Below are 24,511 nucleotides of genomic sequence, written 5' to 3' on the forward strand. Positions count from 1 at the left end.
TGAGGGAGTGGGGTAAGGGAAAGCTACCCTGCCAAGGAGGTAGTCACAACATGCTCAGCTGTCACGTCTCTGGGCATCAGGGCAGCAGCCTCCCTGAGTTCAGGTCCTGTAGTCATAACTGTAGAAGCAGTAGACTTTTTAAGTTATTTGGAAAATACCGTGAATCATTTTGTGTCAATTAATTTCAAGTGAATAAATTTCTAGAGGAAAAGAATAACAGAATTGACTGACAGAAAAATTAAACCATTTGATGATCCAGTCACAGACCACAGCCCATTCCCCACATGACAGATCAGGTCAATTCTGATAATGGGTTTCTTAATTGACACAATAATTGTGCATTATTATGGAATATGGTTTGACACTTCGACATAGAACAATGGGATCATGCGATTAGCCTCTGAATCATCTTTAATATTTATCATTGTTCTGTATCTTTTCTTCCAGATGTTTTGAAATGTACAATAAGTTACTGTTGCTACTTATCATCTGCTGTGCTATGGAGCATTGAAATTCATTCCTTCTATAAACTGTCATTCAACAGCCCTCTACCTGCTGCAGTCCCCACAATGCCCAGTAATTCTGCTCTCTACGTCTATGGAATCAACTTTCTTTGTTTTTACATGGAATGATATTTGTATTCCTGTGTCTGGATTCTTTCATTTCAATTGTCCTCAAGCTAATTCATGTTGTTACAAATGGCAGAATCTCAATTGTTTTTATGAATAATATTCCATCCTATAAAATATACCACATTTCTTTATGCATTCATCCAGTGGTGGATACTTCGTGGGTTCCATCTCTCAGCTGCTGCAAATAGCTTTCTAATAAACATTGGTGTGCAGCTGTGTCCTTCACATACTGAGATGACTTCCTTTGGCTATGTATCCATTGAGAGAGTTGGATATAAGATAGGTCTACTTGTAGCTTTTTGAGGAACCTCCATGCTGTTCCCCATAGAGGCTATACTAACTTACTTTTCACCAAGGATGTATGAAAGTTTCCTACTTCTACATTTTTTTTGTTACATTAGCCACTCCAACTTGCTGTGCTGATATCTTCATGTGGTTTTGCTGTGCATGTTCCTGATGAGCAGTGATGTGAAGACTTTTTTATGTACTCTGTGACCATTTGTGTATCTTCCTTTGAGAAATGCTTGCTCAGATCATTTTTCCTTGATCAGATTATTCATATTTGTTTTTGTTTGATTGGCTTTGGTTGGCTAAGCCTCATTGCTGTTGACTCCTTTGAGTTCCTCCTGTATCCTGGACATCATTCTCTTCCTGGATTGACTAGCCTGAAAACATTTCCTCCTACTCCACAGGTTGCCTCTTCACTGTACCTTTGCTGTACTTTGTTTCTTAGCTGGTTACTTTGATGTAATCCCAGCAACCTAGTTTTGGTGTTGACAGGCTCTGTGTGATCCAGCCCTTGTGAACCTTACTGAACTTCAGTGCCCTCTGAGGGCTGGGATCACGGGCCTGTGGGCACTTTCCAGTATGTCCAGCTCTCTACTTGTCCTTTTGCTCCCTGGAGTTTATGTCCATATCAATATGCTTCTAGATACACTCTTCATGTTTCTTGAAATGTGCTTATTGAAACACCTCTTAGGTTTCTTCAAAATGTAAGGTCTATGTTTGAAACTAATCTGTTTTAACATGTTTGTATTGTCTATGGGAAGAGGTAGAAATCAGTTTCATATGATGCAAGGAACCAACCTAAAGGTGGGAACCCAGGAAACTACCCCATGAGCAGCACGTGAGTCTGGTCCACTGTTGTTATTTTGTTTGGTTTGTTTTGTTTTTACTCTACTCTTTGGGTGCCCACCACCTAGGTCCCAAATAAATACACAGAGGCTTATTCTTTCTTATGAATGCCCAGCCTCAGCTTCACTTGTTTCTAACCAGCTTTTCTCAACTTAAACTATCCTGCCTACCTTTTGCCTCTAGGCTCTTATCTTTATCCTATCCTATATACATTTCTTTACTTCTTACTCTATTGCTGGATGTGTGGCTAGGTGGCTATACCCTGATGTCCTTCTTTCCTTCTCCTTTTCTTGCTCCTTAACTCTCTTCCCAGATTTCTCCTCCTATTTATTCTCTCTGCCTGCCAGCCCCACCTAGCCTTTCTCCTGCCTCACAATTGGCCATTTAGCTCTTTATTAGACCAATCAGTTGTTTTAGACAGGCACACTAACACAGCTTCACAGAGTTAAACAATGCAACATAAAAGAATGCAACACATCTTTGCATCATTAAACAAATATTCCACAGTATAAATGAATGTAACACATCTTAAAATAATACTCCACAACAACTACTTCCCCCCACCCCCAGCTAATAGAGAGATGTCTGCAATGCTCAGGAGAAGATGTGAGACAGGGCTTGAAGAAAAGAAAAAGTGTCTGAAGAAAAACTGCCATTTGATGCTCGAGCTAGTTTTATTTATTTATTTATTTATTTATTTATTTTTATTTTTTTGGTTTTTCGAGACAGGGTTTCTCTGTGTAGTTTTGCGCCTTTCCTGGAACTCACTTTGTAGACCAGGCTGGCCTCGAACTCACAGAGATCCACCTGCTTCTGCCTCCCGAGTGCTGGGATTAAAGGCGTGTGCCACCACCGCCCGGCTCCAGCTAGTTTTAAATTCAGTTCATTTTTGCAAGTGTTTGAAAGTACAAAAATTTTAAAGATAATTTGACTTTACAGTTTCCTCAGTGGGGAACATGTGATATTCCTGAAATGTGTTTGTTTCTGTTCGTTTGTTTGGGTGGGTTTTTTGTTTGGTTGATTGGTTTTGGTTGGCTGCTTTGTTGATGTTTTGCATGCTACTCTGTAAGTTGTAGGCAATAAAATTAAAGATGATCAATGGCAGTCTGCCTTAACTGAAATTTAAATTACTCTAAACAGGAAATGACAAAATTGCTCCCTTAAAAGAGATTGAGTAAAAAAAAGTTTGGGAACTTTATCAAAATTGAAGGATGATATTAAAGATCAGAAAATTGGTAAGAAGATTTTAGAGACTGTATGAAAACTAAAGCTGAACTTTTCTCAGCCCTCAGCTTGTGTCTACCCTCTCTCTCTCCATCCTCTACCAGAAACATCATCAGCTTCTCCCTGCTTGTCCGCCTTCCCCTCTGCTCTCTTCTGCAGTCATCCCTAAGTACAAAAAATTCCACATCCAAAGGAAAAACTGTAATGTCCTCTTTTAGGTGTATATACTTAGTCTAATTCCTTTGGAGTGGGGAAAAGAGAGGGAGAGAGAGGAGGAGGAGGAACTAGGGAGACAGAGAATCTAAAAACTTTCCTTTTGTGTTTTCCTGCACCATATCAAGACTCTCTGGAATTTGCTAAAGAATTTCAAATAATCCTATTAACATGAAAACCAGAATATCCAGAATATGCTGATTTTATTCTTTCTAAAGGTGCGTTTGTATAGACCTCTCTCTCTCTCTCTCTCTCTCTCTCTCTCTCTCTCTCTCTCTCTCTCTCTCTCTCCTCCCTCCCTCCCTCTCTTCTCCATCCCTCCGACCCAATCCTCCTCCTCCACCTCCTTCTCTTTCCCTACTGATTGGTTCTTAACAAAGAGAAACATTCTAACCCAAGGCTTCATAACAAGAGTCCCCTGCTCACCTTTATTCTTTATGTAAGAGATAGACATTTTCTGTGGTTCTAAGAATCTTCTAGAATCTTCTATCAGGCCAGCAAGGTGACTCAGTGGGTAAATGCACTGTCCTGCAAGCCTGATAACCTGAACCCCTGCAGCCCCTGTGAAGCCTACTCCACAAAGTTGTCCTCTGACACCTGCACACCCACTGTGGCCCAGGCACCCACACTATGTCATGCACACACACATAACAATAATATATTTTTAAAAACAGTTTAAAGAAGGCATTCTCATTTAACATAATTGTGTAATATGTGTCTGTGACCATTGTTTTCATATCATTTTTAATGTGCCAATTTTTTATATAAAATTGTGTGGGGTGAAATTTACTTTGACCCTAAAATTCCTAAAAGTAACTAAATAGCAAAAATCTGTGGCAACTTTATTTTTACATTTTCTAATTTGTTGTGCTAAAGTTATCATTCTTGAAATATCTACTTTAGATATGTGGATGTGACTATAAACATTTTTAGAATGACTTTTGAGTTTGTAATTATGGCATTAATACATAAGGGTTATTTCTTGCCTGCCTATACTATCCCTCCCTAACCAACTACTTGCCTGCCCCCTCCCTTCTGCTACTGCCTCTTTTGAAAAACCAGTTATTCTAGGTCTTTAGCCAGATCTAGCTACAATACAGTTACTTGTAGGGACTGGAAAGATGGCTCAGTGTTAAGAGTATTGGCTTCACTTCCAGAAGCCCCATGTTCGATTCCCAGCACTCACAGCTCAGCTCACAAAGGGAATCCGATAGTCTGTTCTAGCTTCCATAGGAGTAGGCAAACAGGTAGTGCACAGACATGCATACCAGCAAAACACTCATACACATAAAATGAAAAGTTACCTATAAAGTTTGAGACTAAAAACAGGCACTGGTCATACAAAGATTCAGTTTCAGTGAGGCCCAACATAACTGTAGATATTAAAATGCTATTTTGAGCTTCCTTGTGAAATGGCTTGAATACAGCATTTTCAAATACTTCATTCTAAAAACCCAGACTTTAAAATGAGAAGACTGAAAATTTATGGGAAAGAATATTGGTATCTTACTGTTGGAGGTAGTTAAATTGTTAAAATATACTTTTATTAAATGCTCAAGCAATTGATAAACTGTTTTTTGCTAGCAACTTCAAGCATATATTTAAAGATTATGTACAGATAATTTTATGTGGTTTCTGGGCATATGGCATGCATCTTCTGTCAATATTGAAATCACTATTTTTGCTAACGGGAAAATAAAATGGCCACTCAGCATTAACTCCTTGCTAGTAGATAATACCTTCTGTTATAAATGATGTTAGGAGATTAGATGATTTAATATATGACTTGCTATATATGCACATTATAAAGTTATCAAATTTAAACCAGTATTGTTCCCAAAAAACTAACATTAGATTTAGAGTCCCTGTGTTCATCCAATCGTCAGGCTCAGTGTGGCTCCTGTAATGCCTGAGATACAGAACTGCAAGAATAAGTCTCTGAGAAAGTGGTGTAATGATGTGTTCTTAAAAATTGTTCTTCTTAGTTTTCAGATTGTTTTCAATAAATACACAAATGTCCCAGGGTCCAAACTCACCAGTCTGAGCACTAAGACTCCTGTGCAGCCTGTAATGCAGGACATCCTCTCTCCCTCCACCCTCCAGAGAGAAGGAACTATTTACCAGTGTCTAAGACAGTGGTTCTCAACCTATGAGTTACAACCCCTTTGGGGTCACATATTAGATATTCTGCATATCAGATATTCACATTGCGGTTCATAACAGTAGCAAGTTACAGTAATGAAGTAGCAACGAAATAATTTTATGACTGGAGGTCACCACAACATGAGGAATCGTATTAAAGGGTTGCAGTATTAGGATGGTTGAGAACCACTGCTCTAAGGGATTTAGGCACGTGGATGCCTTTTGAGCCCAAAACTGCAACTACAGACTTAATAGATGGTGATGTTTGACTCTACAAATTTCTCCCTGCCTTGTCCTACTGAGCATGGTCCAGGATTATTTCTTAACTTAGCTAGCTCTTGCTAAAATATATATAGAATAAAAATTCTATAACTTTCAGACTCTTGTTAAGACCAAGAGAGAAAATGCATAAAGGACTTTTTTAAAGATCCAAGCAATAATAACTTCTGCCTAAAACACTTAACATATGTGAGTTCGAGACCATCCTGGCATACAAAGTGATTTCCAAGACAACCAGGACTACTGAGAGAAACCCTGTCTCAAAAACAAAACAAAAAAGGGCTAAAAACTTAAAGACTGTATATTGTATATACATCCACTGTGACTAAAGGTTATTAATAATTTCCAAGATCAAAATTAAATATATTAAAGTAAAAAAATAAGCTTAGATGTCTATTTACGATAATAAAGCTTTACATTAACATAACACTGGCACTGAGAACAAAGATTTTATGTTCTATCTATTTGCCAAATAGGACATTTAAAGCCTACCAGTTGGAGTTCATCCCAGTGTCTCCAACACAAAGACATAAATGTGTCTGACTGCTGGTTCGTATGTTTTCCCCAATGGATTAAAATTTTCTCTTGCCAGGAAGCCATCCCCTTAGTAGTAGGAAAAGCTCATTAAAAACAATTATTCTTTTTTGCGACATTCCTGCTGAATTTCATTATAATCATAAAACTTATTTTAGTGGACAAATATTTAGATCCATTTGTAAAACTTGTATTGGGCTTCCTAAGCCAAAGGCATTCCCATTACTTCTAAATCTGAGATTGATCCCTTTTGGAAAACATCTGTTATCTTTTCATAAAATAATTACTAGATAGCCTATAAAATTGGACAAATGACTGGATGAGCCATCGCCATTAAAGGAAGATGTTACATATTATTACAAGGGACTCTTTTAAACAATAGCCAAAAACTGAGAACTGGTTACAGGGTCCCCACAGTGAACTCCTGGGAGACAAAGAACTAAATAAACAAGAGCTAAACCCAACTGAATTTATCACTGGAACAAGACAACACATGGAAGATACTCTTCAGCTTAGAGGAAAAGGGACTCTGCCAGAAACTGCTAACCCCACCTGAGCTACAAAACACAGAAAACAAACCCCTAGACTCATATTTATTATCTCAAATCTGTGTCAATTTATTCTAGAAACACGTTCACGTAGGCTTCAGAAAAGCTGGGTGATACCCATCTTCAGCCACACCCACAATAGGGTACTGCCATTCATTGTCACCCCTGTGTCTGATGTAACATACTTGTAACTCCCAAAATCTTTAAAATCCATTCTAAACAGACCACCAGCTTCCACTAATCCAAATGCTAAGAATGTCATCCAACAACATCTGATCCTTGTAGAAGAGTTTTCTCAGTTTGCTGTAACCTGCCAAGGTTCCCCAGAAATGAATTTGATAGATGGCTCAATTTATAACTGTCTTGGTCCTGTCATTAATTACATCTCATATAACTACTTCCACCACGCATGTCCTTGGAGGCAGCTTCTATGCATGTTTCTGGACTATTGCCTCAAGCATAAACTATCTCTTATCCCTTTGAGGTAAGAACCATGTTTTGGGGTCAACAATACGAAGATCCAGTTTTCTAGCACCGCTTACTCGAAGTGACTGTTGATGTTTGTCCTTGAGGCCAGTCTTGGAACTTAATGGTAAATGGCACTGAAATCTGTAAACGTGCGTTCGTTTCTGGGTTCTGCATCCCTTTTTGTTGGTGAATGTGTCTGGTTTTACACTAGTGTGACACCTTTCTTCCTACCTTAGCTTTGCAGTTTATTTTGATGCCAAGTAACGCCATGTCCCCAGTTGTGTTCTTGTTACCAAATATTGTTAAATGTAGAGCATTTTAGAATCTTCTAGGGTTCTGTGCAAATTTCAGAATTTCTTCTATTTATAAAAATAATATTGTGGGTATTTTAATAGAGATTTCCTTGGCTCGATCGATTATTTTGGATTGTATGGCCATCCAAACAATGTTAATTCTCCTGATTCATGAACATTTTTTTAATGGCAGCCTCAATGTCTTTCATAATTGTTTTGTGGTTTTCTGTGTACAGGCTTTTCACCTCCTTGTTAGATTTACTTAGAGGTATTTGAGCTTTTTGTGGCTATTATAAATTGAAGTTATTAGTCACGAATTGCCTTGTTGCTTTCTTTTTTCAGATAGTTTCTTATTAACATATACAAATGCTCCTGATTGCAGGACTAGGGGTGTAGCTCAGTGGCAGAGCACTCCCTAGCAGACACAGACCCTGGATTCCATATCAACCCTGAAGGAGGGAGGGAGAGAGTGGGAAGCTGGAGACAGGTAGATAAAAGGGGAAAAAAAAACAGGGGAAATGAGTGGAATATGAAAAGCTACTGATTTTATAACCTGCAGCTTTAGTTTAAAATTCTGCCTTCCTTTAGTGGAGTTTTTGTAGATTCTTTGACTTCTTCCTAATGACTTCTTTACATGCTTTTCTTTTTCTTTCTTTTTTCCCCCAAAACAAGGTTTCTCTGTGTAGCTCTAGCTGTCCTGGAACTCCTTCTGTAGACCAAGCTGTCTTTGAACTCACAAAAATCTACCTACCTCTGCCTCCTGAGTGCCAGGATTAAAGGTATGCACCACCACCACCCAGCTTGGTTGCTTTTCATTTCTTCCTGTTTCCTAGTTACCAGGACTTCTAAACTGTGTTGAATAAAATGGTAAAAGTCAGGGCCTCTGTCCTGTTCCTGAGCATAGAGGAAAAGCTTGGCTTTTTCCATCACTAGGATGTAGCTAGCACAAGCTGTAGTTGGTTGTTTTTGCTCTTTTACTCTTTTGGGGGCCCACCAAACAGCTCCCAAATAAATACACACAGAGGCTTATTGTTACTTATGAATGCACAGCCTTAGCATGGCTTGTTTCTAGACAACTTTTCTTAACTTAAATTAATCCATCTATCTTTTGCCTCTGTGCTTTTACCTTTCTCTATTTCTGTATATCTTTTCTTTCCTTCTTGCTTCTATCTGGCTATGTGGCTGTATGGCTGGCCCCTGGCATCCTCCTCTCCTTTTCTCATTCCTTGAACTCCTCTTCCTGATTTCTCCTCCTATTTATTTTCTCTGCCTACCAGACCTACCTATCCTTTCTCCTGATTCACTATTGGTCATTTATCTCTTTATTAGACCAATCAGGTGTTTTAGACAGGCAAAGTAACACAGCTTCACAGAGTTAAATAAATGCAATATAAAGGAATGCAACATATCTTTGCATCATTAAGCAAATGTTCCAAATCATAAATAAATGTTACACATCTTCAATTAATATTCCACAACATTTCCCCCTTTTTGTCTAAATGAAAATGAAAGGTTTAACTTTAACGTAGTAAAACTATATGCAACAAAACAGTTATCAAGTAATAATTATATTTACAATATTCAGTCCATTTGTACTTAGCAAATTCAGAGAAAACACTCCACCATGCATCCCATCTTAGTAATTTCAAAGTTTTATACCTAATTTACTTTCTACCATAACTAAGAAAAACTGAAACTCTAATTGTTTAGTCTTTAACTCTATCAAAGACCTCAGAAGAGTGCAATATTACCTGAGTAAACAACAAGTGTATTACAAGCAACTTCCAAAACTCTAAAAATGATAGAGACAAATGACTGCCTCGATGGTCACCCAAAGTTCCTCTACAATGTTGGGGCATCCATCTTCAGCCTACAGGCCTAGAGTATCTGGCAGACTCTTCTATGAAGCAGGAATTTTGAAGGACTGTCTTGCCTTGTTTTGGCAAAGTTCAACAGTCTTTTTCCTGTATATCCTGCATGTCCAGTTTGTATAGCGTACTGTCAGCAGTCAAGGCAAAGAAGTTTCTTGCCCAAATGGCTAGCCTTGCCACATTAAAAGCAAATTCCATAAGGAGTTTTTTTGATGCCTATAATTTTCTCTGAAGTAAATCCTGGTGCTGCCAGAAACAGATGTGTCTCATTGTCATGAAAACCTTATGCTAACAAAACATTTTAAATGCCATGTTCTATAGGGCTTTAAAGTGTTTGAAGACCATTTATCTGTTATGAGCCCCCCCCAAAAAAACCTATGGAGTTTGCTGCAGAGAGGCTGCAACAAAAACTTAGCCAGCAGATTAGGGACTCTGGCCCATGTGGGATGGAGACTCCAGCCACATGCAGTTTGGGCTTGAGCTGGGGCCTCCAAGGCCACAGACAAGTGGCTTTTTCATTAATTCATGCTCCACATTAGGTACCAGGTGTTGTTCTGATCTTAAATGGTCTTATAATAAAAAAAAAACCCAGAGCCAGATATCAGGGTGAAATTTGAAAGATCAGAGAAGCAGAACAGCCAGCCACTACTTCTTACCTCTACAAAATCCTCAGCCTAAAGAGAGTGAGTTCCTGTTTCCTTGTGCCTTATATACCTTTCTGTGCCCTGCCATGTTACTTCCTGGGATTAAAGGCATGTGTGCTTCCCAAGCAAAAGCATGAGATCTCAAGTGCTAGGATTAAAGGTGTGTGCCACCACTGCCTGACCTCTATGTCTAATCTAGTGGCTGGCTATGTCCTCTGATCCTCTGCAAGTTTATTAGGGTACACAATATATTACCATATTTATCTATCTAAATATATCTATTTAACCTTGAAAACATTCCTAATGTGACTACAAGTTTGATTATTATAGACTATCTAACCTCATTTCTTAATTATACATTGCATTTTTAAATGAGCTGCATAAGCATAATACCCCAAACAAAAGTAGAGACATAGTGTAACAAAAATAACTTTAAATGTGTGTCAATATACCAAAATCCATGTCAATGCAAAATATCTGAGATTAATAGTTGTCATTTTATCCTATATTCCTATATTCCCCTAAATGATAACAAACATCCATAACTCACCAAATAACCAAACACCACCCATACCACTTCTTGAGAATATAGGTGTAGTGTTCTCCAGATTGCTTCCTATTATCTGTGGGCAAAGACATCTTTAAGGGTCCCTGAGAAAATTTGAGATAATGGCCAAGTCCTGGGAAGACCAGCTATAACCTTTGTTGAGAGATACCACCTGTCAAGTTTCACAAGATCTCTCTTGATCAAACCTGATCCATCTTAACCTAGAACAAATCCACAGCCTTTGATTCTTGTGGAAACAAAAGCAACACCTCATCTCCAAAGCACTTTTTACTTCCATTTGACAAATACATTTTTTAATTTCCATTTTAAAGTTAAAGAATTATTAAAATGTCTATGCTGGTTAATTTCATCTCTCTTCAATCTCTCTTTCAGTCTCATGTCTCTTAGCAGCTGTTGTTTGCTCATCAATAGTTAAAAACTTGAAAATCAACACAATAACATACAGGATCCAGACTCCCTATATATTTCCCATATCTATGTAGCTTACTCTTTTTTATAATTTTACTTCTTTCTTTAAAGATTTTACTTGTTATTTTTTAAACTACTTTTTTCTAGGAAGGTCTTATACCCATTTTCTGTTCTTCCTTAAGCCAATGCACATTGTAAAACACAATGGAACCTGTTTAGAGGTTTGGGTTTTTTTTCCCCAATCTGGATCTATATTTACTGCATATCTTTTAGCCTTTTTGACTGTGTGAGCAATCTTTAAAGTGCTAAACTAAATCTGGGTCCTCTGCTCAGCTCTGTTGGCTGTCGCTGCGCACTTTTGGGCTTGTGAGAGCAAAGCCTAAAGCTCACACCCCTGTCAGAGGTGCATTTGATCAGGAACTACATTCAACTCCCCAGAGCTCTAGAATGCTGATGCTTGTGTGAGGCAGGCATTTTTCACTTAATTTTTTGTTTCTGTTTAGCTTGAAAAAGAAGCTGTTTACATGCTCTTCTGAACAGCAGAACTTCTTAAAGGAGCTGTATCTTTTTTGTTTGTTTGTTTAGTTGGTTGGTTTTTATTTTTTTTAACCTGGTTTTCCACTTGGTGTCATATTCCTCTATCACAGTGGACTCTTATGCCTCTGGAACCATAAGCCAAATAAACTCTTCTATCTATAAGTTGCCTCGGTCATACTATTTAATCACAGCAACTAATACATTGACCAACAGAATGGACATGGGTCCTAGTACTGAACAAGGATTCTCACTGTGAAAGACATTTCCATCTATCTGCTGAACTATGGGGTGATGTGGGAGTTTTCAAAGATGATGTTGGGGCACACCCCATCACACAAAGCAAAGGAAACTAGTATTTCTTTTTTACCTGCAGTACTATTTAAACCCAGTACCTCATCTCAGGCCCACACTCTACTACTGAGCTACAAACTGCATGCATATTTTTCCAGCCATATCTAATATTCATTTGCATTTCTATCCTTTCCTTTGTCACATAAATATACATTGAAGACTGTCTAAAATGAGTGGCTGGCCATTAAAACAAAAAACACATAGAATTGTATAATTTACTGACATAGGAAGAAAATTTGTAAGTTTTCAATAACCTATTTGGCTCTAATTTTGTTGGTCCTAGAAAAATGTTTCACTCTGAGAATTTTCAACTTCATAGAAGTAAATAAATCATCAAAATTTTCCAGCCCTTCCTCTCCAGAGTCTTTCTCTTAGGAGTGAGAACCTCTGCAGTCTTCCACACCGCACACCCTCTCCCTTCCAAAGCCTTGGGCAGCTTGATGCTGCAGTGTACTCTGAGTGCTGAACATCCTCTAGTCCTGGGTAACCAGCTGTGCTGGCTGAGTCCTGGATTTTCATGGGGAGTAATGACGGCAAGAAAACAGTTATTGGGAGCCTTTCTGAAAAGGGGAAGCAGTATTGCTTGTCTGTTTGATTTGAACAAGGAATCTTGTTGCCCTGGATGTCATTGACACCACTTGGAGACTAACCAAAAAAACACTTTGGTACGAGTGGCAGGACCAAAACTGTCATTGGAACATTCAAAGTAGCCATATTCAAAGTGGGTTAAAAGGCTTCTGGTACAGATTTGGGTAAAGGGGGCAAACTGTCTTCTTGACAACTTCCCTGTAGTAGGAAGGACTGTGTTGGTGCCCACCCATGATGGCGAAGATAACTAAATTTGGCAGATTGGACAGTCATGGCATATGTCTAAGGTCTAAGGTCTGTTAAGTGAAACTTCTGTTGTCAAAAAGGAGAAACATGTGTGAATAAATGGCTGTTGCAGTTTGTTGAAGATTGATTCTAGGAGACTGAGGCTTACCCTGAATTGTCTCCACACATCCCACGATGGTGACACTGAGGCTGAGCTCCTTCATCAGTGAATTCTTGGAGGGCTTCCATGGAAGTCTTCAAGCAATAAGCAAATGGCCATTGTCATTATGTTGGTCTGGAAATGAAAACTCAGACTCAGAATTGGACTAAGCCAAGGTTATCCCATATGCCTGAGCTAAGCGTGGCTTCAGCACAGAATCTCTGCAGGACTTCCACTCAGCTGTGCTCCTCTGTAGCCAGCAGGAAACCTTGTGCCCCTTCTTGGTGGTGCTGAGTCAAGAACACTATGGCTAATGATGGTCAAGCATAAGTCACTCAGTATGCTCAGCTGCTGCACATTTGCTCCAAGGGTCACTGAAGCATCCTGTCCAAAAAGCTAAAGCACTGGTTGGTGGCTTTGTCTCTTGGTGCTGGAACCTGAGATCTCTCTCTCTCTCTCTCTCTCTCTCTCTCTCTCTCTCTCTCTCTCTCTCTCTCTCTCTGATGAGATTCTCACATCTCCAGTGTTTGCCATTCCTGTGTCTCTTGCCAATAGTTGCCAATGCACAGAAAATAAACAAGGTCCAGAAAAGAAAGAAGAGGGTAAAACAGAAAAAGGAATCTGTCGATTGCCAGATAATAACAGATAGGTGAGAGGTGAGGGGGTAGAATCGACACATAAGAAACAGACAGAAGGTATGTGAGTGTGTGTGTCCATGTGCATATAAGCATTGTATAAAAACAATAGACAACATTATTTCATTTGGTACAAACAAATCCTACTTTGCATATGTAAAGAAATGGGTCTAAAACAAGTAGATCCAAGCTGCTGACAGTTTCATCCTAACAATAGCTTTAGGAAAGTGTATGAGCCATGTTCACACTCAATTTTATATATTTGGGTTTGGGGGTCTTGCTTGAATTTTTTCAGGCAGAAGTAAAATGTCTTTCTTTCACAGTATGTGGCTGCCATTCATCTGTATGTATGAGGCCTCTGAACTGTTTATGGCTATATATGTTCATAACTATCTCTATCCCCATAGGTCACGCTTGGTGTATATTTTGTATCGAGAGATTTCAAGTGTACATTTTAACTGATAGTTCCATAATTTGCTTCTCTCTTTGTACACTTACTTATTGCTCTACATTTTATATTGTCCATAGTGCAATGTGTGCATCTAGTCTATGTTTTCTAATCTCCTTTTGGTACACATGCCCTATAGCATGCCAGATTCCTTTCCCAGGAATGGGTATCCACACAGCCTTAGCTCCCTATCTCTTCAAATCAGGATTATCTATGTTATAGATGTGAGAGCTGAGGAGGTTTCCCCAGATCCTCCCCTAGGGTTCCCTGTAGTACAGATGTGAGGTCTGGGTTACAGACCCCAGCAGCAATGACCAGGCCAGTAAGTATGAGGAGGTTGAACCAGGTGCTGCCACATGTTCAAATTCACAAGAAAGAACTAAAAAGAACACTAATGTTTGTGTGTTTGCTTTCAAATTAAGGACAATACTTTAAACTTCTGTAAAAAAAAATATTTGATTTATGAATGCTAGCCTCTTTACCACAAAATAGGCTTCCTGTATCTGGGAAAAACAAGAACTTTGTGATTAGTGAATCATAATTTTAGGAAGAAAATGCATTTCTCTTTGACAGGGATGCCTGATTCAGGCATGGAAAGCAGGGAATTTGAGTTCATGTTACACCAGGCATGGCCCAAGTGCCCAGAGAGCTTGATTCTGGTACCTCAGGGCCAGTTCCAAGAATGCAACACAGTGAATGAATGTGTGTACGTTATACTGTATAGCAAAGATGGGTGCCTAGTTGGGACATACTTGGCATAACTTAACATAGAGTTTTGTCAACCTTGTTTGTAGTATGAAAGATTAAAAGATGAGCTGGTCCAAGACTGCATATCTGGCAACTCGGAAAAAGTCAGTTTCCTTTTCTAGGAAAATGCTGCGTGTATGCACTGGTGTGAAAATATAGTTTCTGAGTTGGTAAGTTGTGTCATAGTACACAGATGAGGAATAAATAAGAGTGCACTGGCTAAGTGCAGCTACAGGAGAAAGCACCCATGATCAGACATTGCTGAAAATCATAGCTGTTACAATCTGTCACATAAACATAGCACACAGAACCACACCCCGCTCCCAGGAGGTTTCAGTTCCTCAGCCCTACCACTCAGCCCCATGCTTAATCAAATATTTTGACTTCTTAGCGCACTCCTCGTTCTGACTCTAAGGCATCAGAGTTTCCATTCCTTCGTTCTCTGGCAGATTCTGATTATGCTGAGCAAGAGATATAAATGCACAGTGGTAGGAAAATCAAAATCGTGCACTTAGTAGCTAAGCAAGCAAACAAAGGCCTTAATGCTTACATTCCCTGTGTCCCTGCTGTTCCTACGTCCCTGTTCATTACTAGGCTGTGTGCACAACTCCTTCATCTACTTCAGAGTCAAGACAAATATTCACCCAACTCACAGTTCCTAGGGGTCAGGCCAGATACAATGATGGTGTCTGCACACATCCAGACACATCTGTATAATATGCATTTCATTCATTTACTCACTCCATTCATCTATTCTGCAAAGGAGGGAAAGGATGCTGGGTATGGAGAACAGAGCCTGGTGATAGGGTCATACTTTATCAGTGAACTCATCTCCAGTCCAGAGATTACCATTTTGAACTATCTTATACCACTAGGATAATTTTCACCCAAGTATCTACCTACTCATACAGAACTTAACTTTGTATCTTTTCATGTCTGCATTATGTTGATATAATGTAATACTTCTTCCATATAAGTGATAAGGAACTGGAGGCTAGAACTCAACTCTATACAGTATCCTTGGATTTTCAGTCCATAAAACATCATAAGACTTTACTCAGTAAGTGTTTTCTGATTCTGAAACAGAATCCTCTTTAGTTGTTCCTGACAAATGTATACTGGAATCCCATGTGGTAATGCCTCACTATACATATGTCCTCCATGCTACATAATGTTGGACTGTTAAATACGTGAAGAACTTATCTCCTGAGCCATTGGGCTTTGTTCTGAAACTCTCCTATGACTTGCTACCTCCTGACCTGGCAAGCAGCACCCCCCCAGATGCCCATCTCTGAGGACATTGCTCCTATCAGCACAGAATGGCTGTGTGGTCTGAAAGAACTGACCCTTGGTGGCCAGTATATTCAGACAGGTGACCTTCTCCAACTTAGGTGGCCTCACCTTGCCCTGAGGTAGAGAAATTGCATGACCTGAGTTCTAGATGGACAGCTGTGGATAAAGGAGGCTCCCCATGTTGAAAAAAAAAAAAACATCAAACTGAGAAAATATAACAGCAAATTACTAACAAAAATTATGTAGCTTCAATGTGTTTCTAAGAAATAAGGCAGTGTTCTCATTGCAGAATAAGTTGGGGGGAAAACACTCACTCTATTTAGTAGAGGTGATCACATGACTTCAGTCACATTGTCAGTCCCATAAGTCTGCCTATGTAATTAAGGGCTCCCCACACTAAGAGATATGATATATAACATCAAAGAAGCAAGTCACAAGGGAAATGTATGTAAGCCAGACTCACAAATATCAGAATCTAGATTTTTTTTTAAGATTTATTTATTTTTATTATATATACAGTGTTCTGCCTGCACGCCAGAAGAGGGCACCAGATCCCATTACAGATGGTTGTGAACCACCATGTGGTTGCTGGGAATTGAACTCAGGACCTCTGGAAGAAGAGCCAGGGCTCTTAACCTCTGAGCCATCTCTCCAGCCCCCAGAATCTAGATTTTTAAAGAGTTATATATAGAACATAAAAGTAGATGAGGCAAGGTTATGACCACAGGTGCATGCAAAGTTCCATATCTCCCAGCTGCTTCGACAGAAGTTGCAGATCCAGTGTAAAAACTGGATCTAACTCTGGGTCAGATTCCAGGGAGTTTGAAAATTAGCAGCAAAAGTTACAGACAGAAGCAAGAGGCCTAAAATGATACAGGATGATGTCATACCCTCAGAGGAAGACTTGAGATGAGTCTCTGGCCCTAAATGCCAGTCCCATAGAGGAAAACGATACCTCAACTCTACTACAACTTAGTCCTCTTCTGAACATTGCAAATACCACCTCTATAAGAAAGAATATGACTTGAACTTTTAGAGAGAGAGAGAGAGAGAGAGAGAGAGAGAGAGAGAGAGAAGAGAATGGAAGGAAGGAAGGAAGGAAGGAAGGAAGGAAGGAAGGAAGGAAGGAAGGAAGGAAGGAAGAAAGGAAGAAGGAGGGAAAGAAAGAAAGAAAGAAAGAAAGAAAGAAAGAAAGAAAGAAAGAAAGAAAGAAAAGAAGGAAAGAAAGGTCCAAGCAACAAACTAACTCCAAATGTTCAAGATCCAGTACAGAAATAAAAAAAACATGAAAAAACAAGATGACATGACTTCCTGGAGGATCATTAGTCTCGTAGTAACAGCTCCTGATAAGAATGATTTGGAAGAACTCCCAGACAAAGAATTTGAAAGAATAGTTATAACTGTGTTCAAATAAATCAAATAAGGCATGAACGCATTCCAAGAAAGCAAAAACAAAGAGCAGAATGAAGTAAGGAAGTCAACCCAAGAAATGAAAAGAGAATCAATAAAGAGAATTTCTGTAGAAAAAAACAAACTGAAATTATGATGGAAATAAAAAAAACTCAATAATTAAAAACTCAGTGGTAAATCTCACCAACAGCTTGCATCATGTGGAAAACAGAGTATCATGGCTAGAAGACAAGACAGAAAAAAATGGATTACATAGTAAATATCAGTGATAATTTTAAAACATACGTGAACAGAATATAGAAGCTCTCTGGAACACCATGAAGAGACTAAATCTTCAAACTACAGGCATAGAAGAAAGAGAAGAATATTTCAGCACAGCATAGAAAGCATTTTCAATAAAATCATAGAAGAGAATTTCCCAAATCTCAAGTAAAAGATGCCAAGCCAAGCACAAGAAGCCTGCAGAACACCAAATAGACAAGACAAGAAAAGAAACTCCCCATGAGATATATCTTAGTTACTGTTCTATTGCTGTGAGGAGACATCATGACCAAGGCACTTTAATACCTCACTCTCAAAATGATAGAGAAACACTGGAATTGGATGACATCATAAGTCAAATAGACCTAGCAGACAACTATAGAATATTTCATTCAAACACTAAAGAATAATCATTCTTCTCAGCAGAATGAGACTCTCTTCAAAATCAGTCAATATTTAGGACACAAAGCAAGACTGAACACATACAGAAAAATTGGAATACATACTGTATCCTACTGGCCACAATAAAATAAAGATGGATGTTATCAACAATAAAAACTACAAAAAGTACACAACTTCAGAAATTAAACAACTCAATATTAAGTGATGCATATGTCACATGAAGACATCAAAAGGGAAATTAAAATGTTTCTAGAGCTGAATGATAATGAAAATGCAGCATATCAAAATCTATGAAAAAATGGATACAGTGCTAGAAGGAATGTTCATAACAATAAATGTCAGCATCAAAAAATTTAAGAAACCTTCAATAAAGAAATAAATTCTGTGCTTTAAGACCTAACAAAAACAAGAACATCTCAAACTCCAAAAACAGTAGATTGGAAGAAATAATTAAAATTATGACTGAAATTAACAAAACAGAAATGAAACGGTACAGAAAAATAAAATGAGAGTGGGTTCTTTAAAAAGATAAACAAAATTGACAAACTCTTAGCCAAATTAGCCAAAAGGAGGAAGACCCAAATTAATAAAAATTTGAGTTGAAAATATACCCACTGGTGCAATAGTGGTGTGTATGTTATTGGAATAATTAACCACTTTCTGATTGGATTTAAGACCCACTCCACAAGATGGAAATGATGCCTGGCACCATTAACTAAGCCAAGAACCAGTGGCTGGGTAAGTCATCAGCTCTAGAAGAGAACTTACTACTATTATTCTGCTAAATGGACATAGTATTAAACTGCCTCTTAAGTACTTTTCTTAATATTCATAGATTAGTGCATCTCCTCTCAACCCTCATCAGAGAAATTTTGTTTTGTAGAAGAATCAATTAATACTGAGACCCACAAGTGGTCAACATTCAGAGAATAAGATACTGCTAAATACTCAGCCTGAAATGGGATTTCTATAACTACATCTATAGCATCTACATCTCTATCATCTATATTGATATCATCTATATCTATCTATATCTCTCCATAAAGCTCAGGCATCAGCTTGGAAGAGAGCCTGGGAAAGTTGTAAAAGGTAGAGGTGATGGAAGTCTGCAGCAAAGCTCTGTGCTCTGGACAGGAATGTGCAATTACACACACTGCAGCTGTGGCTATAGGCACAAGACCTGCACAAGATCAAGCCAGACAGTATCCCAGCCTTTGTAGGTGTGGGGATCATGAAGCCCGACCCCGAGATGAGGAGCTATTGGCAAGTGACAACTGAGGAGAAAGACTTGCTTTTCTTTAAGGATGTGGCTCCTGAGAGGCTACCCATGATGCAGTAGATTGTCCTACACCCACACACTTACTGGTGTCACTAAGGGGATTCAGTGGGTTTAAAAGTAAAACACATGAGATTGGGAGGGAATGGGAGGGGTGGGCAGGGAAAGAATTTGAGGACAGGGAACAGAGGTTAGATTTAATGAAAACACATTCAAGTATGAATTCTAAAGCAATAAAAAAGACATGAAGAGTCGGGCAGTGGTGGTGCATGCCTTTAATCCCAGCACTCGGGAAAGCAGAGCCAGGTGGATCTCTGTGAGTTCGAGGCCAGCCTGGGCTACCAAGTGAGTTTCAGGAAAAGGGCAAAGCTACACAGAGAAACCCTGTCTCGAAAAAAACAAAACAAAACAAAAAGACATGAAGTTAGCAAGAGGACATTGGGAGGGTAAAGGTGAAGTTGGAGGAGGGATATTGTGAGTAAATATCCTCATATTTCCTTGAATAACTGTATTATAATCTCAAAAATAAAAACTAATTTCTGAAAAACTGTGCTGGATATCTTTCTTAGTTAGTGTTACTATTGCTGTGATGAAACACCATGACCAAAAACAAGTTGGGGAGGAAAGGGTTTATTTGGTTTATACTTCCACACTGTAGTCCATCATTAAAGGAAGCTAGGACAGGAACTCAAGCAGGGCAGCAACCTGGAGGCAGGAGCTGATGCAGAGGCCATAAAGGAGTACTGTTTACTGGCTTGTTCATCATGGCTTCCTCAGCCTGCTTTCTTACAGAACCCAAGACCACCAGCCCAGGGATGGCTCCACTCACAATGCCTGGGCCCTCCCCGATCAGTCACTAATTTGAAAAATGTCTTACAGGCTTGCCTACAACTTGATCATATGAGGGCATTTTCTTAACTGAAGTCCCCTCCTCTCAGACAACTTTAGCTTATGTAAAGTGGACAAGAAATATTCTTATCCATCCGGGAAATGCAGAGTAAAACTGCTCTAAGATTCTCTCCATTCAGAATGGCTGTCATCAGGAACATAAATGACACAGATACTGGCGTGGGTGTGGCAAAGGAACAGCTCTTATACACTTCGGTGGAGTGTAAACTAGTGCGGCCGCTTTGGAAATCAATTAGAAGTTCCTCAAAAAAAAAAAAAAATAAAACTAGAACTAGTTTCCAAATGACCCAATTATGCCACTCCTGGGCTGATCCCCAAAGGGCTTTAGACATTTGCACGTTCAAGTTCACTGTTGCTCTCTTCACAGTAACTAAGAAATGGAATAAGCCTAGGTATCAATCGACTGATGAATGAATAATACAAATGTGACATATAAACTCAACTGTAAGAAAAAACTAAATCGTGAAGTTTGCAGGCAACTGGGTAGAACTGAGAAATTTAGCCGAGTGTGGTACCTCAGGCTTGGAAAGATGAAAGCTGAATGTTCTGTCTCATGTGGGGATCCTAGCTTCAGATTGTTTGTTGTTGTGTGCTTAACTTGGAACACAAGTAGACCACAGGAAACCAAAAAGGGACCCATTGGGGGTGGGGCGCATTAAAGGAGGGGGAGAAGGAGGAGACAACAGGAGACAAAGAGGAATGGAAGGAATACTGTGAGGAGAACTATGCTTATGCGGAGAGGGGCGTGGGAATACCTGCGAAATTGGGTAAGGGAAGGCAGGGCTAAGGAAGGGGCACTTGGCAGCCTGCTATGGTGCAACTTACTTTTTGGAAACAGTCATTGGGGGCTGGAGAAATGGCTCACTGGTTAAGAGCCATTGCTATTCTTGCAGAGAGCCTGGGTTCAGCTCTTAGCACCCATATGGCAATTTAGACCATCTATAACTCCAGTTCCAGGGAACCCAATATCCTCTTCTGGCCTCCAAGGGCACCGAGAGTGTACACTGTGCACATATAAAAATGCTAGAAAACATGTGCACACATAAAATAGTAATAAAGAAAATATTTTAGAAACTAATAGTAGTAACTGGAAAGATAGTCGTATACGTGTGAAAAGAAAGGCATGGGGGAGAATCCTGGGGTTATTAAGTAGGCATGGGGGTGAGAGGTGGGGAAGACACAGAGTAGTGGATGGGTTAACCAAAACTGAGGATATATTAAAAAGCTTTGTGGAAATGCACTAGTGAGTAACCTAACTTCAAAATATAACTTAAAAAAAAAATAAGAGTTTACACAGAAATCCCCTGCAGAGGTGGACAGTGTGCCTCCCAGAATGGCTTATTAAATGAAAATCTAAGAGCAAGGCATGAAATACTTCCCTAAGGGTCAAGGAGCCAGCCAAGGCGCCCAAAAGAACACTGCACGATAAGACCTTATTTTTAAAGACAGCACTGCCTGTGGATGGAGTACATAGAGAAATCAACCCAAATCTAACCGGAATCTTCCTCCCTGCAGGCTACTGAGGACATCAGTGGCCATTCCCAGCTCTTGACCCTGCGTTATAACCCCGGCCTGCCGGGCAAGCCAGACCCGCTGGTACATAACTGTTATGGGGTAGCTAATCACTTTCTAATTGAATCTGAGGTCTGCTCCACGGGAGGGAATTTTGTGCCTGGTACGGTGATTTTGGTCAAAAGCCCATGGAGAATGGAGATCATAGGCACCGGAGCAGAACCTGCTAGCTGCCAATGCTGTCAAACTGACTTCTAAATGCTTATGTTTATGCTATTGATCTGGGCTGCTCTCAACCTCGGTCAGACACGCTTCTCTATGCAATGGACTGCGGATAAGTGGAACACTACGTAAATGGTCAAAGGAATGAGAATAGGAGACTGAGTGCCCAGCCGTACATGGTTTGTTGCTGTTTTTTAACTACACCCCACACACACACACATCCCGTCAAGGCTCAGAGAACATCACAGAAGAGGCGGCTGAAAGAATACAAGAACCAGAGAATGGGAAGGGAGGTTGTGAAATGTCTTCTGGACACAGCATGGCTATCACACCTTCCATGATTCACAGCAGCTGTGGTCACCTGCACAAGAGCAAGCCAACCAAAATCCCTGTGTGTAGATGGGGTAGGTAATCTGCAGGCTCCGCCTCTTACTGAAGAGCTACCTACTGGTGGTGGATAGCTGCTGGGAGCCCTATAATCCTTCCTTGAGGATGTGACCACTGGTAGATTTCCCATGCTCTAAGGGATGCCCTACACCTGCGCACATGTAGGCAGCAATAATTGGAGAAAAAAAATAAAAATAGTGGAGAAAAAAAATAAAAATGAAACAACAGGAAGTTGGGAGGGACTATGTTGTGGGGGATTTGGAGGAAGAAAATAGGATATGATGTGTGATATATGATCATATTTGCATTGTATATATGTATGAAATGCTCAAGGATGAAGAAAAATTAATTTTAAAAGTAAGTAAAGAGGGAACCACGTTGGAAAAGCAAGAGGATCAAGAAGGGGGTGACAGGAGAAGTCAATAAAAGACAGGTGGATGTTGTGTGTCTCACAGGAGGAGAGTGGAGAGAAAGTCGTGGGGTGTACAAATGAGCAAAGTAGAATGATATCCACGTCAGAAAATGACATACCAAGTCCATTATTTTGTACTCTAAAAATTCATTAAAACAGAAACAAAAATGAGGCTAGTAGGTAGGGCCACTGCTGTAGGAAGTACAAACTACAGGAAAGTAAACCCGCACATAATACAGGACTGCATGGCCGAAGAAAAGCAATCCAGCGCATCCAGGATTGCATGGCGGAAGACAACTCTTCTGATGTGACTACTTTAGGGAGCTTTAACTCCTGTGAGCCCTTTTGGATGTCTATGGGGAGGCAACCAGGAGAGAAGGGTGGAGATAACCCTGGACCTGGACAGCATAAGCCTCCTGCTTCTGAAACAGGAAAAGGTCCTGAAGGAAGGTGACACATGCCCGCCACCACTGTAGTAGGACCAGCGGCTTCTTATGCAGGGGAGTACAACAACTGGGCTTCTTGTTTCCATATCTTTGAAGCTGTTGGTGTAGACGAGACAAAAATGCCATCATGATTTCGGACGATGTAATTAATAACGAAGCCAGTGAAATGAGAGAGTTCCAGTGAACCTCAAAAGAGCATTCCTCGTCAAAAGAAAGGTTAAGAACAAGTATGAAGGTAATCAGTGCAGACTGTTCCTTTCTGATTCAAAACACATTTCTCTGAAAATGTTCATATATCTGAAAAATGTGTGTCACCACTTTCCACATTTTAAAATGCGGAGTTAAAAGTACAGGGGCATAGGTGAGCTGTATATTTATTAGGTATAATTGAACACGACTGCTTGCTAGATCATTTATTACATATGAAATTCCAATTTTGGAAATCTTTATAATTTTAATTACGTATTTTAATGAAATAAACTAAATGTATTAAATTTTTAAAATATAGGTAATGTTTTATTCAGACTTCCAAATGCAAGTAATTTAGCAGAAGGTTCCAACAGCTGCTTCCAAAGCAGACTTAACAATCTCAGACCATAAGGCGGCTTCTTTGCCTCACTTCAAGCAATGTGCAAACATGGAACAGGGCTAGCTGGAGACGCTTCAGAGGGTTCCTAAATGTCCAAAAGGTCACATAGATGCCACTAGACGGAGATGATTCCACAAATGCTGTAGAACTAAAATGTCATCAAAGTGATCAAGTCCTGCCCTCCATTCCATAAAAAGGAAGACTGTCTCAAGGAAGGTATAGGGTAGCGGAAGGGAAGGCTCAGGAGCTGACATCCAGGGCCCCGGCACTGTGTTCTCCCCACCCACAGGAGCTCCTCTACCCGAACACCCACCAATTCTTTAGGACTCACGTGAAATAACAAAAAACAATCCATATTTATTTCAATGAAATTTAAATCATAAGATACATCATAACTGGTTATGCAAACCCCAAGAATAGAAAGAAAGTAAATCTGGGAATTTCCACATTCATATTTATACAATGCTATATTTTAAGTCTTTGTTTAAACAGTTTTATTGCACTGTGATTTGTGAAGCGAGGGCCATTCATTCGAAGTGTACAATCCAATGGCTTTTAGTGCGTTCAAAACTATACAGCCATCATTATAATCAATTTAACGATAGTCTGGTATGCTCACTTAAAGCGGCGCTCCCCTCTCCTTAACCACCACCCCAACTACCACTCAATGCCTCCCCCAGCCCTAAGCAATCACTAATTTGTCTGTGTCACCAAAGAGATAGGACACGCATATACACAGAATC

The 24,511-nt window shown here is 39.6% G+C and overlaps 1 long non-coding RNA gene across 1 annotated transcript in view; it reads right to left on the bottom strand.

Moving 5' to 3' along the window:
- Positions 1 to 24,511, bottom strand: part of LOC119088027 — a 49,547-nt gene that overhangs the window by 20,004 nt on the left and 5,032 nt on the right. The window contains exon 2 of the long non-coding RNA XR_005091583.1: positions 12,829 to 12,954. This is a non-coding gene — a long non-coding RNA (uncharacterized LOC119088027). The remainder of the gene's footprint in view (positions 1 to 12,828; positions 12,955 to 24,511) is intronic.

This window comes from Peromyscus leucopus, chromosome 5 (assembly GCF_004664715.2).
Source record: "Peromyscus leucopus breed LL Stock chromosome 5, UCI_PerLeu_2.1, whole genome shotgun sequence".
Classification (NCBI taxonomy): Eukaryota; Metazoa; Chordata; class Mammalia; order Rodentia; family Cricetidae; genus Peromyscus; species Peromyscus leucopus.